This window comes from Stenella coeruleoalba (genome assembly GCF_951394435.1).
Source record: "Stenella coeruleoalba genome assembly, chromosome: 6".
Lineage (NCBI taxonomy): Eukaryota > Metazoa > Chordata > Mammalia > Artiodactyla > Delphinidae > Stenella > Stenella coeruleoalba.
In genome coordinates this window covers 30359177-30381957 of record NC_137151.1, presented here as the reverse complement: position 1 = coordinate 30381957, position 22781 = coordinate 30359177, and the positions used below count along the sequence as shown (strand labels likewise).

Here is a 22781-nt window from a genome sequence, read left to right as displayed (position 1 = left end):
GGAAGATGAACAGGAATAGCGAGAACCAATGAGAGGCTAGCTGGAGGTGTCTGGACGGGCAAATTTAACTCTCATTTCCCACCAGGAAGAGGAATTAACCAAAGGCTCAGCGTGCCGTGCCGGAACCAGATTAGGGCCTGAAGCCATCCTGCGGTGTTGCGGCCAGCTCAAAAGAAAGCGAGTTGAAGAAAGGAGCTCAGGGGCACTGTAATTCACAAACCTGCAGAGTTATAAATGACAGCTATCGTCCAAAAATATACTGAAGTAAGGCTGCCAAGAGGACTTGAAAGCGGGGCAGAATTGCAGGAAACCGATTTCAGGAGGTAGACTGGAATTGCATTGAAAGCATAGGAAAAGAGGCAGAACGTCCACAATGATGCACTTGGCCAAAAAGGGCGTATGCGTTTTTTCCTGAATATATTCAGGAAAAAACGCATATGCCCTTTTTGGCCAACCAAGCAAGCTTGCAAAGGAAATCTGCACTACAATGAAGTCTCACTTCCCCCAGGTCAAAAGGGCCATCTGAAAAAAATGTAAAATCCAGAAAGGCAGGACAGGCCATGGAGAACTGGGAGCCTTGTTATGCTGATGGGCGGGATGTAAATTGCCAACAACCACTCGGGAGAAGTGTATGGTGTTTCCTAAAACATCTAAAAAACAAAGCAACAGAACCTAGGGCACTTCCACTTATGGTCCTATAGCTTAGGGAAATTAAAATCAAAAAGACACAGCCACCCCAAAGTTTGGAACGGCTCTGTTTACAAGAACCTCGTTTACAGTACAAGTTCAACATCGCAGAAAGTGAAAAATGGATAAAGAAGTTGTGGTATTTACTTACAAAGCAATATCACTCAGCAATGAAATCTGTGTCATCAGGCCCTTAGCAGCACAATGAGTGGATTCAGGTATGATGATTCTAACTGAAGTAAGTCACACAGAAAAAGAAACATCATAAGATATCAGTAATACACGGAATGTAAACTTGGCTACACAGGAACTGAATTACAGAACAGAACAGGGTCTCAAATTTAGAAAACCAACTTATGCTTGCTTAAGGGTAAAGGTGAGTTGGGGTGCTGCATAAAACCAGAGATTGAAATGAGCACAGATAAAGTTCCTTAAGTCAAATATGGAATAGACAAGAGCTACTCCTTGCTCAACGAAATGGACTCAACACCGCATATTAAACGCCTAAGAATGTACCTGACTAGTAAGTATCGTAAAACCTATGGATTGCTATGTCTCCGAAAGAGAATCAAGCATGTGTACAGGGGCATAAACGCAGCAGTGATAGGATTGGAGAGGTTCGGTGAGCAAATGAAGACCCTTTGAAGTCATATTGCATGGTACCCATTACACGGGTCTTAACTCTCCAGGTTTAAGGTATTCTTCCTTCAGCTAAAACATGCATGTGGAACCCAAGAATGATCAACCATGTGAACGGGAGACGTGTTCAAATATGTCTCAGTTTTCCTCCCCTGGTACTCGGGTGCAACATTCCAGACGCTTTACTAACACTCTCCCCACTTGGAGAGTCAGCGCCTTTAACCTCCTGTTTGGCCCAGTTTGCAATTTCTGCGGAAGATGAACAGGAATAGCGAGAACCAATGAGAGACTAGCTGGAGGTGTCTGGACGGGCAAATTTAACTCTCATTTCCCACCAGGAAGAGGAATTAACCAAAGGCTCAGCGTGCCGTGCTGGAACCAGATTAGGGCCTGAAGCCATCCTGCGGTGTTGCGGCCAGGTCACAAGAAAGCAAGTTGAAGAAAGGAGCTCAGGGGCACTGTAATTCACAAACCTGCAGAGTTATAAATGACAGCTATCGTCCAAAAATAGACTGAAGTAAGGCTGCCAAGAGGACTTGAAAGCGGGGCAGAATTGCAGGAAACCGATTTCAGGAGGTAGACTGGAATTGCATTGAAAGCATAGGAAAAGAGGCAGAACGTCCACAATGATGCACTTGGCCAAAAAGGGCGTATGCGTTTTTTCCTGAATATATTCAGGAAAAAACGCATACGCCCTTTTTGGCCAACCAAGCAAGCTTGCAAAGGAAATCTGCACTACAATGAAGTCTCACTTCCCCCCGGTCAAAAGGGCCATCTGAAAAAAGTGTAAAATCCAGAAAGGCAACAGGCCATTGAGAACTGGGAGCCTTGTTATGCTGATGGGCGGGATGTAAATTGCCAACAGACACTTGGGAGAAGTGTATGGTGTTTCCTGAAACATCTAAAAAACAAAGCAACAGAGCCTAGGGCACTACCACTTATGGTCCTATAGCTTAGGGAAATTAAAATCAAAAAGACACAGCCACCCCAAAGTTTGGAACGGCTCTGTTTACAAGAACCTCGTTTACAGTACAAGTGCAACATCGCAGAAAGTGAAAAATGGATAAAGAAGTTTTGGTATTTACTTACAAAGCAATATCACTCAGCAATGAAATCTGTGTCATCAGGCCCTTAGCAGCACAATGAGTGGATTCAGGTATGATGATTCTAACTGAAGTAAGTCACACAGAAAAAGAAACATCATAAGATATCAGTAATACACGGAATGTAAACTTGGCTACACAGGAACTGAATTACAGAACAGAACAGGGTCTCAAATTTAGAAAACCAACTTATGCTTGCTTAAGGGTAAAGGTGAGTTGGGGTGCTGCATAAAACCAGAGATTGAAATGAGCACAGATAAAGTTCCTTAAGTCAAATATGGAATAGACAAGAGCTACTCCTTGCTCAACGAAATGGACTCAACACCGCATATTAAACGCCTAAGAATGTACCTGACTAGTAAGTATCTTAAAACCTATGGATTGCTATGTCTCCAAAAGAGAATCAAGCATGTGTACAGGGGCATAAACGCAGCAGTGATAGGATTGGAGAGGTTCGGTGAGCAAATGAAGACCCTTTGAAGTCATATTGCATGGTACCCATTACACGGGTCTTAACTCTCCAGGTTTAAGGTATTCTTCCTTCAGCTAAAACATGCATGTGGAACACAAGAATGATCAACCATGTGAACGGGAGACGTGTTCAAATATGTCTCAGTTTTCCTCCCCTGGTACTCGGGTGCAACATTCCAGATGCTTTACTAACACTGTCCCCACTTGGAGAGTCAGCGCCTTTAACCTCCTGTTTGGCCCAGTTTGCAATTTCTGCGGAAGATGAACAGGAATAGCGAGAACCAATGAGAGACTAGCTGGAGGTGTCTGGACGGGCAAATTTAACTCTCATTTCCCACCAGGAAGAGGAATTAACCAAAGGCTCAGCGTGCCGTGCTGGAACCAGATTAGGGCCTGAAGCCATCCTGCGGTGTTGCGGCCAGGTCACAAGAAAGCAAGTTGAAGAAAGGAGCTCAGGGGCACTGTAATTCACAAACCTGCAGAGTTATAAATGACAGCTATCGTCCAAAAATAGACTGAAGTAAGGCTGCCAAGAGGACTTGAAAGCGGGGCAGAATTGCAGGAAACCGATTTCAGGAGGTAGACTGGAATTGCATTGAAAGCATAGGAAAAGAGGCAGAACGTCCACAATGATGCACTTGGCCAAAAAGGGCGTATGCGTTTTTTCCTGAATATATTCAGGAAAAAACGCATACGCCCTTTTTGGCCAACCAAGCAAGCTTGCAAAGGAAATCTGCACTACAATGAAGTCTCACTTCCCCCCGGTCAAAAGGGCCATCTGAAAAAAGTGTAAAATCCAGAAAGGCAGGACAGGCCATGGAGAACTGGGAGCCTTGTTATGCTGATGGGCGGGATGTAAATTGCCAACAACCACTCGGGAGAAGTGTATGGTGTTTCCTGAAACATCTAAAAAACAAAGCAACAGAGCCTAGGGCACTTCCACTTATGGTCCTATAGCTTAGGGAAATTAAAATCAAAAAGACACAGCCACCCCAAAGTTTGGAACGGCTCTGTTTACAAGAACCTCATTTACAGTACAAGTTCAACATCGCAGAAAGTGAAAAATGGATAAAGAAGTTGTGGTATTCACTTACAAAGCAATATCACTCAGCAATGAAATCTATGTCATCAGGCGTTAGCAGCACAATGAGTGGATTCAGATATGATGATTCTAACTGAAATAAGTCACACAGAAAAAGAAACATCATAAGATATCAGTAATACACGGAATGTAAACTTGGCTACACAGGAACTGAATTACAGAACAGAACAGGGTCTCAAATTTCGAAAAACAACTTATGCTTGCTTAAGGGTAAAGGTGAGTTGGGGTGCTGCATAAAACCAGAGATTGAAATGAGCACAGATAAAGTTCCTTAAGCCAAATATGGAATAGACAAGAGCTACTCCTTGCTCAACGAAATGGACTCAACACCGCATATTAAACGCCTAAGAATGTACCTGACTAGTAAGTATCTTAAAACCTATGGATTGCTATGTCTCCGAAAGAGAATCAAGCATGTGTACAGGGGCATAAACGCAGCAGTGATAGGATTGGAGAGGTTCGGTGAGCAAATGAAGACCCTTTGAAGTCATATTGCATGGTACCCATTACACGGGTCTCAACTCTCCAGGTTTAAGGTATTCTTCCTTCAGCTAAAACATGCATGTGGAACCCAAGTATGATCAACTATGTGAACGGGAGACGTGTTCAAATATGTCTCAGTTTTCCTCCCCTGGTACTCGGGTGCAACATTCCAGACGCTTTACTAACACTCTCCCCACTTGGAGAGTCAGTGCCTTTAACCTCCTGTTTGGCCCAGTTTGCAATTTCTGCGGAAGACGAACAGGAATAGCGAGAACCAATGAGAGGCTAGCTGGAGGTGTCTGGACGGGCAAATTTAACTCTCATTTCCCACCAGGAAGAGGAAATAACCAAAGGCTCAGCGTGCCGTGCCGGAACCAGATTAGGGCCTGAAGACATCCTGCGGTGTTGCGGCCAGGTCACAAGAAAGCGAGTTGAAGAAAGGAGCTCAGGGGCACTGTAATTCACAAACCTGCAGAGTTATAAATGACAGCTATCGTCGAAAAATAGACTGAAGTAAGGCTGCCAAGAGGACTTGAAAGCGGGGCAGAATTGCAGGAAACCGATTTCAGGAGGTAGACTGGAATTGCATTGAAAGCATACGAAAAGAGGCAGACCGTCCACAATGATGCACTTGGCCAAAAAGGGCGTATGCGTTTTTTCCTGAATATATTCAGGAAAAAACGCATACGCCCTTTTTGGCCAACCAAGCAAGCTTGCAAAGGAAATCTGCACTACAATGAAGTCTCACTTCCCCCCGGTCAAAAGGGCCATCTGAAAAAAGTGTAAAATCCAGAAAGGCAGGACAGGCCATGGAGAACTGGGAGCCTTGTTATGCTGATGGGCGGGATGTAAATTGCCAACAACCACTCGGGAGAAGTGTATGGTGTTTCCTGAAACATCTAAAAAACAAAGCAACAGAACCTAGGGCACTTCCACTTATGGTCCTATAGCTTAGGGAAATTAAAATCAAAAAGACACAGCCACCCCAAAGTTTGGAACGGCTCTGTTTACAAGAACCTCGTTTACAGTACAAGTTCAACATCGCAGAAAGTGAAAAATGGATAAAGAAGTTGTGGTATTTACTTACAAAGCAATATCACTCAGCAATGAAATCTATGTCATCAGGCCCTTAGCAGCACAATGAGTGGATTCAGGTATGATGATTCTAACTGAAGTAAGTCACACAGAAAAAGAAACATCATAAGATATCAGTAATACATGGAATGTAAACTTGGCTACACAGGAACTGAATTACAGAACAGAACAGAGTCTCAAATTTAGAAAACCAACTTATGCTTGCCTAAGGGTAAAGGTGAGTTGGGGTGCTGCATAAAACCAGAGATTGAAATGAGCACAGATAAAGTTCCTTAAGCCAAATATGGAATAGACAAGAGCTACTCCTTGCTCAACGAAATGGACTCAACATCACATATTAAACGCCTAAGAATGTACGTGACTAGTAAGTATCTTAAAACCTATGGATTGCTATGTCTCCGAAAGAGAATCAAGCATGTGTACAGGGGCATAAACGCAGCAGTGATAGGATTGGAGAGGTTCGGTGAGCAAATGAAGACCCTTTGAAGTCATATTGCATGGTACCCATTCCACGGGTTTCAACTACCCAGGTTTAAGGTATTCTTCCTTCAGCTAAAACATGCATGTGGTACCTAGAGTATGATCAACCATGTGAACGGGAGACGTGTTCAAATAGGTGTCAGTTTTCCTCCCCTGGTACTCGGGTGCAACATTCCAGACGCTTTACTAACACTCTCCCCACTTGGAGAGTCAGTCCCTTTAACCTCCTGTTTGGCCCAGTTTGCAATTTCTGCGGAAGATGAACAGGAATAGCGAGAACCAATGAGAGACTAGCTGGAGGTGTCTGGTCGGGCAAATTTAACTCTCATTTCCCACCAGGAAGAGGAAATAACCAAAGGCTCAGCGTGCCGTGCCGGAACCAGATTAGGGCCTGAAGCCATCCTGCGGTGTTGCGGCCAGCTCAAAAGAAAGCGAGTTGAAGAAAGGAGCTCAGGGGCACTGTAATTCACAAACCTGCAGAGTTATAAATGACAGCTATCGTCCAAAAATAGACTGAAGTAAGGCTGCCAAGAGGACTTGAAAGCGGGGCAGAATTGCAGGAAACCGATTTCAGGAGGTAGACTGGAATTGCATTGAAAGCATAGGAAAAGAGGCAGAACGTCCACAATGATGCACTTGGCCAAAAAGGGCGTATGCGTTTTTTCCTGAATATATTCAGGAAAAAACGCATACGCCCTTTTTGGCCAACCAAGCAAGCTTGCAAAGGAAATCTGCACTACAATGAAGTCTCACTTCCCCCCGGTCAAAAGGGCCATCTGAAAAAAGTGTAAAATCCAGAAAGGCAGGACAGGCCATGGAGAACTGGGAGCCTTGTTATGCTGATGGGCGGGATGTAAATTGCCAACAGACACTCGGGAGAAGTGTACAGTGTTTCCTGAAACATCTAAAAAACAAAGCAACAGAGCCTAGGGCACTTCCACTTATGGTCCTATAGCTTAGGGAAATTAAAATCAAAAAGACACAGCCACCCCAAAGTTTGGAATGGCTCTGTTTACAAGAACCTCGTTTACAGTACAAGTTCAACATCGCAGAAAGTGAAAAATGGATAAAGAAGTTGTGGTATTCACTTACAAAGCAATATCACTCAGCAATGAAATCTATGTCATCAGGCCCTTAGCAGCACAATGAGTGGATTCAGGTACGATGATTCTAACTGAAATAAGTCACACAGAAAAAGAAACATCATAAGATATCAGTAATACACGGAATGGAAACTTGGCTACACAGGAACTGAATTACAGAACAGAACAGGGTCTCAAATTTAGAAAATCAACTTATGCTTGCTTAAGGGTAAAGGTGAGTTGGGGTGCTGCATAAAACCAGAGATTGAAATGAGCACAGATAAAGTTCCTTAAGCCAAATATGGAATAGACAAGAGCTACTCCTTGCTCAACGAAATGGACTCAACACCGCATATTAAACGCCTAAGAATGTACCTGACTAGTAAGTATCTTAAAACCTATGGATTGCTATGTCCCAAAAGAGAATCAAGCGTGTGTACAGGGGCATAAACGCAGCAGTGATAGGATTGGAGAGGTTCGGTGAGCAAATGAAGACCCTTTGAAGTCATATTGCATGGTACCCATTACACGGGTCTCAACTCTCCAGGTTTAAGTTATTCTTCCTTCAGCTAAAACATGCATGTGGAACCCAGAGTATGATCAACCATGTGAACGGGACACGTGTTCAAATATGTCTCAGTTTTCCTCCCCTGGTACTCGGGTGCAACATTCCAGACGCTTTACTAACACTCTCCCCACTTGGAGAGTCAGTCCCTTTAACCTCCTGTTTGGCCCAGTTTGCAATTTCTGCGGAAGATGAACAGGAATAGCGAGAACCAATGAGAGGCTAGCTGGAGGTGTCTGGACGGGCAAATTTAACTCTCATTTCCCACCAGGAAGAGGAATTAACCAAAGGCTCAGCATGCCGGGCCGGAACCAGATTAGGGCCTGAAGCCATCCTGCGGTGTTGCGGCCAGGTCACAAGAAAGCGAGTTGAAGAAAGGAGCTCAGGGGCACTGTAATTCACAAACCTGCAGAGTTATAAATGACAGCTATCGTCCAAAAATAGACTGAAGTAAGGCTGCCAAGAGGACTTGAAAGCAGGGCAGAATTGCAGGAAACCGATTTCAGGAGGTAGACTGGAATTGCATTGAAAGCATAGGAAAAGAGGCAGAACGTCCACAATGATGCACTTGGCCAAAAAGGGCGTATGCGTTTTTTCCTGAATATATTCAGGAAAAAACGCATACGCCCTTTTTGGCCAACCAAGCAAGCTTGCAAAGGAAATCTGCACTACAATGAAGTCTCACTTCCCCCCGGTCAAAAGGGCCATCTGAAAAAAGTGTAAAATCCAGAAAGGCAGGACAGGCCATGGAGAACTGGGAGCCTTGTTATGCTGATGGGCGGGATGTAAATTGCCAACAACCACTCGGGAGAAGTGTATGGTGTTTCCTGAAACATCTAAAAAACAAAGCAACAGAACCTAGGGCACTTCCACTTATGGTCCTATAGCTTAGGGAAATTAAAATCAAATAGACACAGCCACCCCAAAGTTTGGGACGCCTCTGTTTACAAGAACCTCGTTTACAGTACAAGTTCAACATCGCAGAAAGTGAAAAATGGATAAAGAAGTTGTGGTATTTACTTACAAAGCAATATCACTCAGCAATGAAATCTATCTCATCAGGCCCTTAGCAGCACAATGAGTGGATTCAGGTATGATGATTCTAACTGAAATAAGTCACACAGAAAAAGAAACATCATAAGATAACAGTAATACATGGAATGTAAACTTGGCTACACAGGAACTGAATTACAGAACAGAACAGGGTCTCAAATTTAGAAAACCAACTTATGCTTGCTTAAGGGTAAAGGTGAGTTGGGGTGCTGCATAAAACCAGAGATTGAAATGAGCACAGATAAAGTTCCTTAAGCCAAATATGGAGTAGACAAGAGCTACTCCTTGCTCAACGAAATGGACTCAACACCGCATATTAAACGCCTAAGAATGTACCTGACTAGTAAGTATCTTAAAACCTATGGATTGCTAAGTCTCCGAAAGAGAATCAAGCATGTGTACAGGGGCATAAACGCAGCAGTGATAGGATTGGAGAGGTTCGGTGAGCAAATGAAGACCCTTTGAAGTCATATTGCATGGTACCCATTCCACGGGTCTCAACTCTCCAGGTTTAAGGTATTCTTCCTTCAGCTAAAACATGCATGTGGAACCCAAGTATGATCAACCATGTGAACGGGAGACGTGTTCAAATATGTCTCAGTTTTCCTCCCCTGGTACTCGGGTGCAACATTCCAGACGCTTTACTAACACTCTCCCCACTTGGAGAGTCAGCGCCTTTAACCTAATGTTTGGCCCAGTTTGCAATTTCTGCGGAAGATGAACAGGAATAGCGAGAACCAATGAGAGACTAGCTGGAGGTGTCTGGTCGGGCAAATTTAACTCTCATTTCCCACCAGGAAGAGGAAATAACCAAAGGCTCAGCGTGCCGTGCCGGAACCAGATTAGGGCCTGAAGCCATCCTGCGGTGTTGCGGCCAGCTCAAAAGAAAGCGAGTTGAAGAAAGGAGCTCAGGGGCACTGTAATTCACAAACCTGCAGAGTTATAAATGACAGCTATCGTCCAAAAATAGACTGAAGTAAGGCTGCCAAGAGGACTTGAAAGCGGGGCAGAATTGCAGGAAACCGATTTCAGGAGGTAGACTGGAATTGCATTGAAAGCATAGGAAAAGAGGCAGAACGTCCACAATGATGCACTTGGCCAAAAAGGGCGTATGCGTTTTTTCCTGAATATATTCAGGAAAAAACGCATACGCCCTTTTTGGCCAACCAAGCAAGCTTGCAAAGGAAATCTGCACTACAATGAAGTCTCACTTCCCCCCGGTCAAAAGGGCCATCTGAAAATAGTGTAAAATCCAGAAAGGCAGGACAGGCCATGGAGAACTGGGAGCCTTGTTATGCTGATGGGCGGGATGTAAATTGCCAACAGACACTCGGGAGAAGTGTACAGTGTTTCCTGAAACATCTAAAAAACAAAGCAACAGAGCCTAGGGCACTTCCACTTATGGTCCTATAGCTTAGGGAAATTAAAATCAAAAAGACACAGCCACCCCAAAGTTTGGAATGGCTCTGTTTACAAGAACCTCGTTTACAGTACAAGTTCAACATCGCAGAAAGTGAAAAATGGATAAAGAGGTTGTGGTATTCACTTACAAAGCAATATCACTCAGCAATGAAATCTATGTCATCAGGCCCTTAGCAGCACAATGAGTGGATTCAGGTACGATGATTCTAACTGAAATAAGTCACACAGAAAAAGAAACATCATAAGATATCAGTAATACACGGAATGTAAACTTGGCTACACAGGAACTGAATTACAGAACAGAACAGGGTCTCAAATTTAGAAAACCAACTTATGCTTGCTTAAGGGTAAAGGTGAGTTGGGGTGCTGCATAAAACCAGAGATTGAAATGAGCACAGATAAAGTTCCTTAAGCCAAATATGGAATAGACAAGAGCTACTCCTTGCTCAACGAAATGGACTCAACACCGCATATTAAACGCCTAAGAATGTACCTGACTAGTAAGTATCTTAAAACCTATGGATTGCTATGTCTCCGAAAGAGAATCAAGCATGTGTATAGGGGCATAAACGCAGTAGTGATAGGATTGGAGAGGTTCAGTGAGCAAATGAAGACCCTTTGAATTCATATTGCATGGTACCCATTCCACGGGTCTCAACTCTCCAGTTTTAAGGTATTCTTCCTTCAGCTAAAACATGCATGTGGAACCTAGAGTATGATCAACCATGTGATCGGGAGACGTGTTCAAATATGTCTCAGTTTTCCTCCCCTGGTACTCGGGTGCAACATTCCAGACGCTTTACTAACACTCTCCCGACTTGGAGAGTCAGTCCCTTTAACCTCCTGTTTGGCCCAGTTTGCAATTTCTGCGGAAGATGAACAGGAATAGCGAGAACCAATGAGAGACTAGCTGGAGGTGTCTGGACGGGCAAATTTAACTCTCATTTCCCACCAGGAAGAGGAATTAACCAAAGGCTCAGCGTGCCGTGCCGGAACCAGATTAGGGCCTGAAGCCATCCTGCGGTGTTGCGGCCAGGTCACAAGAAAGCGAGTTGAACAAAGGAGCTCAGGGGCACTGTAATTCACAAACCTGCAGAGTTATAAATGACAGCTATCATCCAAAAATAGACTGAAGTAAGGCTGCCAAGAGGACTTTAAAGCGGGGCAGAATTGCAGGAAACCGATTTCAGGAGGTAGACTGGAATTGCATTGAAAGCATAGGAAATGAGGCAGAACGTCCACAATGATGCACTTGGCCAAAAAGTGCGTATGCGTTTTTTCCTGAATATATTCAGGAAAAAACGCATACGCACTTTTTGGCCAACCAAGCAAACTTGCAAAGGAAATCTGCACTACAATGAAGTCTCACTTCCCCCCGGTCAAAAGGGCCATCTGAAAAAAGTGTAAAATCCAGAAAGGCAGGAAAGGCCATGGAGAACTGGGAGCCTTGTTATGCTGATGGGCGGGATGTAAATTGTCAACAGACACTGGGGAGAAGTGTATGGTGTTTCCTGAAACATCTAAAAAACAAAGCAACAGAGCCTAGGGCACTTCCACTTATGGTCCTATAGCTTAGGGAAATTAAATCAAAAAGACACAGCCACCCCAAAGTTTGGGACGCCTCCATTTACAAGAACCTCGTTTACCGTACAAGTTCAATATCACAGAAAGTGAAAAATGGATAAAGAACTTGTGGTACTTACGTACAATGCAGTATCACTCAGCAATGAAATCTGTGTCATCAGGCCCGTAGCAGCATAATGAGTGGATTCAGGTACCATGATTCTAACTGAAATAAGTCACACAGAAAAAGAAACATCATAAGATATAAGTAATACACGGAATGTAAACTTGGCTACACAGGAACTGCATTCCAAAACAGAACAGGGTCTCAAATTTAGAAAACCAATTTATGCTTGCTTAAGGGGAAAGGTGAGTTGGGGTGCTGCATAAAACCAGAGATTGAAATGAGCACAGATAAAGTTCCTTAAGCCAAATATGGAATAGACAAGAGCTACTCCTTGCTCAACGAAATGGACTCAACACCCCATATTAAACGCCTAAGAATGTACCTGACTAGTAAGTATCTTAAAACCTATGGATTGCTATGTATCCAAAAGAGAATCAAGCGTGTGTACAGGGGCATAAATGCAGCAGTGATAGGATTGGAGAGGTTCGGTGAGCAAATGAAGACCCTTTGAAGTCATATTGCATGGTACCCATTCCACGGGTCTCAACTACCCAGGTTTAAGGTATTCTTCCTTCAGCTAAAACATGCATGTGGAACCCAGAGTATGATCAACCATGTGAACGGGAGACGTGTTCAAATATGTCTCAGTTTTCCTCCCCTGGTACACGGTTGCAACATTCCAGACACTTTACTAACACTCTCCCGACATGGAGAGTCATTCCCTTTAACCTCCTGTTTGGCCCAGTTTGCAATTTCTGCGGAAGATGAACAGGAATAGTGAGAACCAATGAGAGGCTAGCTGGAGGTGTCTGGACGGGCAAATTTAACTCTCATTTCCCACCAGGAAGAGGAAATAACCAAAGGCTCAGCGTGCCGTACCGGAACCAGATTAGGGCCTGAAGCCATCCTGCGGTGTTGCGGCCAGGTCACAAGAAAGCGAGTTGAAGAAAGGAGCTCAGGGGCACTGTAATTCACAAACCTGCAGAGTTATAAATGACAGCTATCGTCCAAAAATAGACTGAAGTAAGACTGCCAAGAGGACTTGAAAGCGGGGCAGAATTGCAGGGAACCGATTTCAGGAGGTAGACTGGAATTGCATTGAAAGCATAGGAAAAGAGGCAGAACGTCCACAATGATGCACTTGGCCAAAAAGGGTGTATGCGTTTTTTCCTGAATATATTCAGGAAAAAACGCATACGCCCTTTTTGGCCAACCAAGCAAGCTTGCAAAGGAAATCTGCATTACAATGAAGTCTCACTTCCCCCCGGTCAAAAGGGCCATCTGAAAAAAGTGTAAAATCCAGAAAGGCAACAGGCCATTGAGAACTGGGAGCCTTGTTATGCTGATGGGCGGGATGTAAATTGCCAACAGACACTCGGGAGAAGTGTATGGTGTTTCCTGAAACATCTAAAAAACAAAGCAACAGAGCCTAGGGCACTTCCACTTATGGTCCTATAGCTTAGGGAAATTAAAATCAAAAAGACACAGCCACCCCAAAGTTTGGAACGGCTCTGTTTACAAGAACCTCGTTTACAGTACAAGTTCAACATCGCAGAAAGTGAAAAATGGATAAAGAAGTTATGGTATTCACTTACAAAGCAATATCACTCAGCAATGAATTCTATGTCATCAGGCCCTTAGCAGCACAATGAGTGGATTCAGGTATGATGATTCTGACTGAAATAAGTCACACAGAAAAAGAAACATCATAAGATATCAGTAATACACGGAATGTAAACTTGGCTACACAGGAATTGAATTACAGAACAGAACAGGGTCTCAGATTTAGAAAACCAACTTATGCTTGCTTAAGGGTAAAGGTGAGTTGGGGTGCTGCATAAAACCAGAGATTGAAATGAGCACAGATAAAGTTCCTTAAGCCAAATATGGAATAGACAAGAGCTACTCCTTGCTCAACGAAATGGACTCAACACCGCATATTAAACGCCTAAGAATGTACCTGACTAGTAAGTATCTTAAAACCTATGGATTGCTATGTCTCCGAAAGAGAATCAAGCATGTGTACAGGGGCATAAACGCAGCAGTGATAGGATTGGAGAGGTTCGGTGAGCAAATAAAGACCCTTTGAAGTCATATTGCATGGTACCCATTCCACGGGTTTCAACTACCCAGGTTTTAGGTATTCTTCCTTCAGCTAAAACATGCATGTGGAACCTAGAGTATGATCAACCATGTGATCGGGAGACGTGTTCAAATATGTCTCAGTTTTCGTACCCTGGTACTCGGGTGCAACATTCCAGACGCTTTACTAACACTCTCCCGACTTGGAGAGTCAGTCCCTTTAACCTCCTGTTTGGCCCAGTTTGCAATTTCTGCGGAAGATGAACAGGAATAGCGAGAACCAATGAGAGACTAGCTGGAGGTGTCTGGACGGGCAAATTTAACTCTCATTTCCCACCAGGAAGAGGAATTAACCAAAGGCTCAGCGTGCCTTCCAGAACCAGATTAGGGCCTGAAGCCATCCTGCGGTGTTGCGGCCAGCTCTAAAGAAAGCGAGTTGAAGAAAGGAGCTCAGGGGCACTGTAATTCACAAACCTGCAGAGTTATAAATGACAGCTATCGTCCAAAAATAGACTGAAGTAAGGCTGCCAAGAGGACTTGAGAGTGGGGCAGAATTGCAGGAAACCGATTTCAGGAGGTAGACTGGAATTGTATTTCAAGCATAGGAAAAGAGGCAGAACGTCCACAATGATGCACTTGGCCAAAAAGGGCGTATGTGTTTTTTCCTGAATATATTCAGGAAAAAACGCATACGCCCTTTTTGGCCAACCAAGCAGGCTGAAAAGGTAATCTGCACTACAATGAAGTCTCAATTCCCCCTGCTCAAAGGGGCCAACTGAAAAAAGTGTAAAATCCAGAAAGGCAGGACAGGCCATGAAGAACTGGTAGCCTTCTTATGCTGATGGGCGGGATGTAAATTGCCAACAGCCACTCGGGAGAAGTGTATGGTGTTTCCTGAAACATCTAAAAAACAAAGCAACAGAGCCTAGGGCACTTCCACTTATGGTCCTATAGCTTAGGGAAATTAAAATCAAAAAGACACAGCCACCCCAAAGTTTGGGACGTGTCTGCTTACAAAAACCTCGTTTACCGTACAAGTTCAATATCGCAGAAAGTGAAAAATGGATAAAGAAGTTGTGGTACTTACGTACAATGCAGTATCAATCAGCAATGAAATCTATGTCATCAGGCCCGTAGCGGCATAATGAGGGGATTCAGGTACGATGATTCTAACTGAAATAAGTCACACAGAAAAGAAACATCATAAGATATCACTAATACACGGAATGTAAACTGTCTACACAGGAACTGAATTCCAAAACAAAACAGGGTCTCAAATTTAGAAAACCAACTTATGCTTGCTTAAGGGTAAAGGTGAGTTGGGGTGCTGCATAAAACCAGAGATTGAAATGAGCACAGATAAAGTTCCTTAAGCCAAATATGGAATAGACAAGAGCTACTCCTTGCTCAATGAAATGGACTCAACACCCCATATTAAACGCCTAATATATACCTGACTAGTAAGTATCTTAAAACCTATGGATTGCTATGTCTCCAAAAGAGAATCAAGCGTGTGTACAAGGGTCATAAACGCAGCAGTGATAGGATTGGAGAGGTTCGGTGAGCAAATGAAGACCCTTTGAAGTCATATTGCATGGTACCCATTCCACGGGTCTCAACTCTCCAGGTTTAAGGTATTCTTTCTTCAGCTAAAACATGCATGTGGAACCCAGAGTATGATCAACCGTGTGATTGGGAGACGTGTTCAAATATGTCTCAGTTTTCGTCCCCTGGTACTTCGGTGCAACTTTCCAGACGCTTTACTAACACTCTCCCCACTTGGAGAGTCAGTCCCTTTAACCTCCTGTTTCGCCCAGTTTGCAATTTCTGCAGAAGATGAACATGAATAGTGAGAACCAATGAGAGGCTAGCTGGAGGTGTCTGGACGGGCAAATTTAACTCTCATTTCCCACCAGGAAGAGAAAATAACCAAAGGCTCAGCGTGCCGTACCGGAACCAGATTAGGGCCTGAAGCAATCCTGCGGTGTGGCGGCCAGCTCACAAGAAAGCGAGTTGAAGAAAGGAGCTCAGGGGCACTGTAATTCACAAACCTGCAGAGTTATAAATGACAGCTATCGTCCAAAAATAGACTGAAGTAAGGCGGCCAAGAGGACTTGAAAATAGGGCAGAATTGCAGGAAACCGATTTCAGGAGGTAGACTGGAATTGCATTGAAAGCATAGGAAAAGAGGCAGAACGTCCACAATGATGCACTTGGCCAAAAAGGGCATATGCGTTTTTTCCTGAATATATTCAGGAAAAAACGCATACGCCCTTTTTGGCCAACCAAGCAAGCTTGCAAAGGAAATCTGCACTACAATGAAGTCTCACTTCTCCCCGGTCAAAAGGGCCATCTGAAAAAAGTGTAAAATCCAGAAAGGCAACAGGCCATTGAGAACTGGGAGCCTTGTTATGCTGATGGGCGGGATGTAAATTGCCAACAGACACTCCGGAGAAGTGTATGGTGTTTCCTGAAATATCTAAAAAACAAAGCAACAGAGCCTAGGGCACTTCCACTTATGGTCCTATAGCTTAGGGAAATTAAAATCAAAAAGACACAGCCACCCCAAAGTTTGGAACGGCTCTGTTTACAAGAACCTCGTTTACAGTACAAGTTCAACATTGCACAAAGTGAAAAATGGATAAAGAAGTTGTGGTATTCACTTACAAAGCAATATCACTCAGCAATGAAATCTATGTCATCAGGCCCTTAGCAGCACAATGAGTGGATTCAGGTATGATGATTCTAACTGAAATAAGTCACACAGAAAAAGAAACATCATAAGATATCAGTAATACACGGAATGTAAACTTGGCTACACAGGAACTGAATTACAGAACAGAACAGGGTCTCAAATTTAGAAAACCAACTTATGCTTGCTTAAGCGTAAAGGTGAGTTGGGATGCTGCATAAAACCAGAGATTGAAATGAGCACAGATAAAGTTCCTTAAGCCAAATATGGAATAGACAAGAGCTACTCCTTGCTCAACGAAATGGACTCAACACCGCATATTAAACGCCTAAGAATGTACCTGACTAGTAAGTATCTTAAAACCTATGGATTGCTATGTCTCCGAAAGAGAATCAAGCATGTGTACAGGGGCATAAACGCAGCAGTGATAGGATTGGAGAGGTTCGGTGAGCAAATGAAGACCCTTTGAAGTCATATTGCATGGTACCCATTCCACGGGTTTCAACTACCCAGGTTTAAGGTATTCTTCCTTCAGCTAAAACATGCATGTGGAACCTAGAGTATGATCAACCATGTGATCGGGAGACGTGTTCAAATATGTCTCAGTTTTCGTACCCTGGTACTCGGGTGCAACATTCCAGACGCTTTACTAACACTCTCCCGACTTGGAGAGTCAGTCCCTTTAACCTCCTGTTTGGCCCAGTTTGCAATTTCTGCGGAAGATGAACAGGAATAGCGAGAACCAATGAGAGACTAGCTGGAGGTGTCTGGACGGGCAAATTTAACTCTCATTTCCCACCAGGAAGAGGAATTAACCAAAGGCTCAGCGTGCCGTGCCAGAACCAGATTAGGGCCTGAAGCCATCCTGCGGTGTTGCGGCCAGCTCAAAAGAAAGCGAGTTGAAGAAAGGAGCTCAGGGGCACTGTAATTCACAAACCTGCAGAGTTATAAATGACAGCTATCGTCCAAAAATAGACTGAAGTAAGGCTGCCAAGAGGACTTGAGAGCGGGGCAGAATTGCAGGAAACCGATTTCAGGAGGTAGACTGGAATTGCATTGAAAGCATAGGAAAAGAGGCAGAACGTCCACAATGATGCACTTGGCCAAAAAGGGCGTATGCGTTTTTTCCTGAATATATTCAGGAAAAAAGCATACGCCCTTTTTGGCCAACCAAGCAAGCTTGCAAAGGAAATCTGCACTACAATGAAGTCTCACTTCCCCCTGGTCAAAAGAGCCATCTGAAATAAGTGTAAAATCCAGAAAGGCAGGACAGGCCATGGAGAACTGGGAGCCTTGTTATGCTGATGGGCGGGATGTAAATTGCCAACAACCACTCGGGAGAAGTGTATGGTGTTTCCTGAAACATCTAAAAAACAAAGCAACAGAGCCTAGGGCACTTCCACTTATGGTCCTATAGCCTAGGGAAATTAAAATCAAAAAGACACAGCCACCCCAAAGTTTGGAACGGCTCTGTTTACAAGAACCTCGTTTACAGTACAAGTTCAACATCTCAGAAAGAGAAAAATGGATAAAGAAGTTGTGGTATTTACTTACAAAGCAATATCACTCAGCAATGAAATCTATGTCATCAGGCCCTTAGCAGCACAATGAGTGCATTCAGGTATGATGATTCTAACTGAAATAAGTCACACAGAAAAAGAAACATCATAAGATATCAGTAATACACGGAATGGAAACTTGGCTACACAGGAACTGAATTACAGAACAGAACAGGGTCTCAAATTTAGAAAACCAACTTATGCTTGCTTAAGGGGAAAGGTGAGTTGGGGTGCTGCATAAAACCAGAGATTGAAATGAGCACAGATAAAGTTCCTTAAGCCAAATATGGAATAGACAAGAGCTACTCCTTGCTCAACGAAATGGCCTCAACATCGCATATTAAACGCCTAAGAATGTACCTGACTAGTAAGTAACTTAAAACCTATGGATTGCTATGTCTCCGAAAGAGAATCAAGCATGTGTACAGGGGCATAAACACAGCAGTGATAGGATTGCAGACGTTTGGTGAGCAAATGAAGTCCCTTTGAAGTCATATTGCATGGTACGCATTCCACGGGTTTCAACTACCCAGGTTTAAGGTATTCTTCCTTCAGCTAAAACATGCATGTGGAACCCAGAGTATGATCAACCGTGTGAACGGGAGACGTGTTCAAATATGTCTCAGTTTTCGTACGCTGGTACTCGGGTGCAACATTCCAGATGCTTTACTAACACTCTCCCGACTTGGACAGTCAGTCCCTTTAACCTCCTGTTTGGCCCAGTTTGCAATTTCTGCAGAAGATGAACAGGAATAGCGAGAACCAATGAGAGACTAGCTGGAGGTGTCTGGACGGGCAAATTTAACTCTCATTTCCCACCAGGAAGAGGAATTAACCAAAGGCTCAGCGTGCCATGCCAGAACCAGATTAGGGCCTGAAGCCATCCTGCGGTGTTGCGGCCAGGTCACAAGAAAGCGAGTTGAAGAAAGGAGCTCAGGGGCCCTGTAATTCTCAAACATGCAGAGTTATAAATGACAGCTATCGTCCAAAAATATACTGAAGTAAGGCTGCCAAGAGAACTAGAAAGCGGGGCAGAATTGCAGGAAACCGATTTCAGGAGGTAGACTGGAAATGCATTGAAAGCATAGGAAAAGAGCCAGAACGTCCACAATGATGCACTTGGCCAAGAAGGGCGTATGCGTTTTTTCCTGAATATATTCAGGAAAAAACGCATACGCCCTTTTTGGCCAACCAAGCAAACTTGCAAAGGAAATCTGCACTACAATGAAGTCTCACTTCCCCCCGGTCAAAAGGGCCATCTGAAAAAAGTGTAAAATCCAGAAAGGCAGGACAGGCAATGGAGAACTGGGAGCCTTGTTATGCTGATGGGCGGGATGTAAATTGCCAACAGCCACTCGGGAGAAGTGTATGGTGTTTCCTGAAACATCTAAAAAACAAAGCAACAGAGCCTAGGGCACTTCCACTTATGGTCCTATAGCTTAGGGAAATTAAAATCAAAAAGACACAGCCACCGAAAGTTTGGGACGCCTCTGTTTACAAGAACCTCGTTTACTGTAAAAGTTCAATATCGCAGAAAGTGAAAAATGGATAAAGAAGTTGTGGTACTTACGTACAATGCAGTATCACTCAGCAATGAAATCTTTGTCATCAGGCCCGTAGCAGCATAATGAGTGGATTCAGGTACGATGTTTCTAATTGAAATAAGTCACACAGAAAAAGAAACATCATAAGATATCAGTAATACACGGAATGTAAACTTGGCTACACAGGAACTGAATTACAGAACAGAACAGGGTCTCAAATTTAGAAAACCAACTTCTGCTTGCTTCAGGGGAAAGGTGAGATGGGGTGCTCCATAAAACCAGAGATTGAAATGAGCACAGATAAAGTTCCTTAAGCCAAATATGGAATAGACAAGAGCTACTCCTTGCTCAACGAAATGGACTCAACACCCCATATTAAATGCCTAAGAATATACCTGACTAGCAAGTACCTTAAAACCTATGGATTGCTATGTCTCCGAAAGAGAATCAAGCGTGTGTACTGGGGCATAAATGCAGCAGTGATAGGATTGGAGAGGTTCGGTGAGCAAATGAAGACCCTTTGAAGTCATACTGCATGGTACCCATTCCACGGGTCTCAACTCTCCAGGTTTAATGTATTCTTCCTTCAGCTAAAACATGCATGTGGAACCCAGAGTATGATCAACCGTGTGATCGGGAGACGTGTTCAAATATGTCTCAGTTTTCCTCCCCTGGTACTCGGGTGCAACATTCCAGACGCTTTACTAACACTCTACCGACTTGGACAGTCAGTGCCTTTAACCTCCTGTTTGGCCCAGTTTGCAATTTCTGCGGAGGATGAACAGGAATAGCGAGAACCAATGAGAGACTAGCTGGAGGTGTCTGGACCGGCAAATTTAACTCTCATTTCCCACCAGGAAGAGGAAATAACCAAAGGCTCAGCGTGCCGTACCGGAACCAGATTAGGGCCGGAAGCCATCCTGCGGTGTTGCGGCCACCTCAAAAGAAAGCGAGTTGAAGAAAGGAGCTCAGGGGCACTGTAATTCACAAACCTGCACAGTTATAAATGACAGCTATCATCCAAAAATAGACTGAAGTAAGGCTGCCAAGAGGACTTGAAAGTGGGGCAGAATTGCAGGATACCGATTTCAGGATGTAGACTGGAATTGCATTGAAAGCGTAGGAAAAGAGGCAGAACGTCCACAATGATGCACTTTGCCAAAAGGGCATATGCGTTTTTTCCTGAATATATTCAGGAAAAAACGCATACGCCCTTTTTGGCCAACCAAGCAAGCTTGCAAAGGAAATCTGCACTACAATGAAGTCTCACTTCCCCCCGGTCAAAAGGGCCATCAGAATAAAGTGTAAAATCCAGAAAGGCAGGACAGGCCATGGAGAACTGGGAGCCTTGTTATGCTGATGGGCGGGATGTAAATTGCCAACAGACACTCGGGAGAAGTGTATGGTGTTTCCTGAAACATCTAAAAAACAAAGCAACAGAGCCTAGGGCACTTCCACTTATGGTCCTATAGCTTAGGGAAATTAATATCAAAAACACACAGCAACCCCAAAATTTGGGACGGCTCTTTTTACAGGAATCTCTTCTACGGCACAAGTTAAATATCCCAGAGAGCAAATAATGGATAAAGAAGTTGCGGTATTTATGTACAACAGAATACCACTCTGCAATGAAATCTATGTCACCAGGCCCGTACCAGCATAATGAGTGGATTGAGGCACGATGATTCTAAGTGAAATAAGTCACACAGAAAAAGAAACATCATAAGGTATCACTAATACACGGAATGTGAACTTGGCTACACATGAACTGAATTACAAAACAGAACAGGGTCTCAAATTTAGAAAACCAACTTATGCCTGCTTAAGGGGGAAGGTGAGTTGGGGTGCTGCATAAAAGCAGAGTTTGAAATTAGCACAGATACCGTTCCATAAGCCAAATATGTAATAGACAATAGCTACCCCTTGCTCAACGAAATGGATTCAACAATGAGGTATCACCTCACACCTGGTAGAATAGGCATCATTGAAAATCTACAAACAAAAAATGCTGGAAAGGGTGTGGAGAAAAGGAACCCTCTCCCACTATTGTTGGGAATATAAATTGATACAGTCATTATGGAGAACAATATGGAATTTCTTAAGAAACTAACAATAGAATTACCATATGATACAGCAATCCCAGTACTGGACATATACCCAGACAAAACCATAAATCAAAAAGAGTCATTCACCGCAATATTCATTGCATCACTATTTACAATATCGAGGTAATGGAAGCAACCTAAATGCCCACAGACAGACGAATGCATAAAGCTGCGGTACATATATAAAACGGAATATTACTAAGCCATGAAAAGGAATGAAATTGGGTCATTTGTAGAGACGTCGATGGATCTAGAGACTGTCATACAGAGTGAAGTAAGTCAGAAAGAGAAAAACAAATCTTGTATATTCATGCATATATGTGGAACCTAGAAAAACTGTACAGATTAACCATTTTGCAAGGCATAAATAGAGCAACAGATGTAGACAACAAACGTATGGACAACAAGGGGGGAAAGCTGTTGGGGGGTGGTGGTGGGAGGAGTTGAGAGACTGGGATTGACATGTATACATTTATATGTATAAAATAGATAACCAATAAGAACCTGCTGTATAAAAATATAAAATAAAATTCAAAATTAAAAAGAAATAAAATTTAAAAAATAAAACAGAAAAAACAATTATTCCCTGCACATACATGTATTTATATGAATAAATTATTTCCATGCTTATATCTGTAAATACAAAAAAGAGGAATAAAATCTACCTTGAACCAAAAATGAAAAAGAGAAAAAAAACACAGAACCCACCAGTTACACAGAGGAAAACCGTATCAGGGCACTTGCTCCAGTTGTAAACAATTCTGAAGTTGGTCAGTGGTGGGGAATCGTCTCCCATTCAGCCAGCAGCCCCCACGCAACAAGCGTCCTCATTGCAAAGCTGGGGCACCGTGCCGAGGCATCTGTGAGTAAACGTGAGCTGAGCCCCAGGCCAGTTGCTGCTGAACTATTCCCACCCGTCCCAGGTAA

General features: G+C 43.5%; 2 long non-coding RNA genes across 12 annotated transcripts in view; both read right to left on the bottom strand.

Annotated features, from left to right (window-relative positions):
- The window catches only part of LOC307188209, a 1799555-nt gene that overhangs the window by 1487631 nt on the left and 289143 nt on the right, over positions 1-22781 (bottom strand). The gene's annotated exons all lie outside the window — the stretch shown is intronic.
- On the bottom strand, positions 11802-15127 carry LOC307188214. The gene is made up of 3 exons (XR_013828846.1): positions 15042-15127; positions 13468-13549; positions 11802-11971 (listed from the first exon to the last, which is right to left on the bottom strand). It is a non-coding gene; the product is annotated as an uncharacterized lncRNA (long non-coding RNA).